The sequence below is a fragment of the Electrona antarctica genome, assembly GCF_951216825.1.
Source record: "Electrona antarctica genome assembly, chromosome: 2".
Lineage (NCBI taxonomy): Eukaryota > Metazoa > Chordata > Actinopteri > Myctophiformes > Myctophidae > Electrona > Electrona antarctica.
The window spans coordinates 19,343,435-19,345,934 of record NC_136807.1 but is presented as its reverse complement, the minus strand read 5'-3'; positions in this window follow the sequence as shown (position 1 = coordinate 19,345,934).

Here is a 2,500-nt window from a genome sequence, read left to right as displayed (position 1 = left end):
CTGTTAAGGTCTTCAAGGTGTTTTTGTTGACCAGTGAGGAGATCCTGTAAAGGAATCTTGTTCTTTGGTTGACTTTTTTGATTACGTTGGTGGCCATTTTATCACCGGAAAGATTAGCCTCCAGGATGGAACCTAGGTAGGTAATTTCATCTTTACGTGTGATAACATTGTCACCCACTCTAACCAAGAAGCCATTTGCCTTGCTGAGATTACTAACCTCCTCAATGACTTAACCACATCTAATCAACTTCATCACATCTGAGCCACAAGGCCTGGCATAGATCTGTCTCTGCCATTGCAGCAAAAATGCATCCTGGATCAAGTGTGATCAGTGAAAATGGGTCTCACAGCATGCAGCACATGTGTATGACATGTGTCCCTAACATCCGGAAAACCCCCAGAGAATTACAGCCGCGTGTCAATAAACATCACATGTTTATGTGTTGTTTATGTGAGGTTGCTTGCCAGTGGTTGCCTGATATAAAGTAAACTTTACTGGTCAGTTCTGCGTACAATCCGTACATTCCTTAAAAGTGAGTACACATATGGAAAATCCCCCTTCAACATTGACATTTCACGTACAATGCAAACGAAATGTATCGAGCAGACCACTTGAACGCTACAGTCGCACCCTCTATTCTGGAGGAATATTCGCTATTTCCTGTGAAGAGAGTTTGTGTAGAAGGAAACAAGAGCAGACCAATGAGCGCCAACTCAGGCCCGTTTCACTGAGTATACTCTAGACTAGAGGGTTTAAGTGGTTAAACAAAGCTTTAGCTAACCCGGGAAGCTGTTATTCTTCTGCATGGTCAGTGTTTGCATAGAGAGTAACTGTCTCCTCAGTCTCTTTACTTTGAAGATGCACCTGGCAAACAGGAAAGACTCCCCATGCCTTCTTATGCTGTGCAAATAACAAAAAAAGACAAAGGAAATAGCCTCATGCACGATACTTGGCCTCGCCTTTTATATGTCCTGGGTGGATAGTAATAGCCTACCATAGACTGAGTCACCCTTCTATGCTGTGCAAACACATACTGTACATGCATGGATTTTGGATAAGATGCTGTGGCACACATGCCTTTTGCTCAGAATTGATGCAGGTACTGCAGGCAACGGTTTTTCAGAAACACACCATTTCTAGAGAAACAAATGCAAATTTCCCATTCACTTTCGCAATGACATGTTGCTATTTCAGAGAACCATGGTGGACCACATCTGGAAGCACTGCAGTCCCATTGGCCATTTTTTGGGGGGGGATTGCCTGGAGAATTGCTTGTCAAACATTGTGACCAGATGGGGCTGAACGGAGCCAAGACCAGCCTGTGTCTGCGAGGCACTCCTTCTGATGTTTCCCCAGCGTGATCCCACTGTTGCGGAGTGGAGCCAGTGGAGTCAAATAGTCATTTTAAATGCCCTATTTTGTTTGTTTCGTCGGCCGTAGGTGCAAAATGTATCTTAATTGCGTCGATGCAGTAGAGCCCAACCACATGGCAGACCACAGATATTAAAACTAAAGTCAAGTATTACTGGCACAATGATATAAAAAAAAAGATCTAGTGACAATCAGACCTTTTGAGTGGCGAGTATCACTGACTCGAGAAACCATTTAACCAATTTAAACCAGGAAAGTCTATACCTGTACGTTGTTATAGCCTACCTTTCAATCTGGGAAAGAATCTGTGTCATTTTTCTTTTTTATATACATAATGTACGTTAGGATTTAAAAGGCGTTTTTAGAATCTGCCTCAGGTCTAAATTGGTTAAAATGCAGTGAGACATGGTTTCATCTTAAACGGCATGATATACTGATATATGACAGAGTGAGAGACAGACAATCGTCTGTGATGCCATTTGACTATTGTGGAATGGCTCAGAGCAAGTTAGCCCAGCTATGAGTAGATGCAAAATGTTTCCACAGCACAGAGCCAGCGTGCCAGCATTCATTCAGACTGATACGCACCAAACAAACAGAAATGTTAGATGAGACGGATACACGACCATTACAGCTTTCAGATGAGATGGATTAGATCATGACCACTTTCTTGGCACAACCTTCTCCTCTCTGCAGCTTTTGTACAAGTATGATTTCCACTTTCAAAACAGGAACGTAAGTCTGTTTACATTGAGAATCATGATTAGACCAGAGTTTCCCAACTTAGGGTCCGGGCCGCTCTGGGGTGGGGAGTGTGGGGGGGGGGGGGGGGGGGGGGATTTGTAGGTAGATAGTCCAAGATGTCAGACTTGTCAGACAAATCATAACTTGATATAGGATAAGATACCGGTAAGATATCACTCAATGTACATACATCAATGTACATCATCTATTATCCTGTGACTTTAACAAAGCTAACATGACATGTCATATAATTGTGGAGTACAGTAGTCTAGCCTATTAACATTGTAATAACATTGGTAAACAATGTTTAATACCACTTTACACTCTACAAATGTATTTAAATAAAAATCACACCCGTGTGAACTGAGTGGTGCAACTACACAT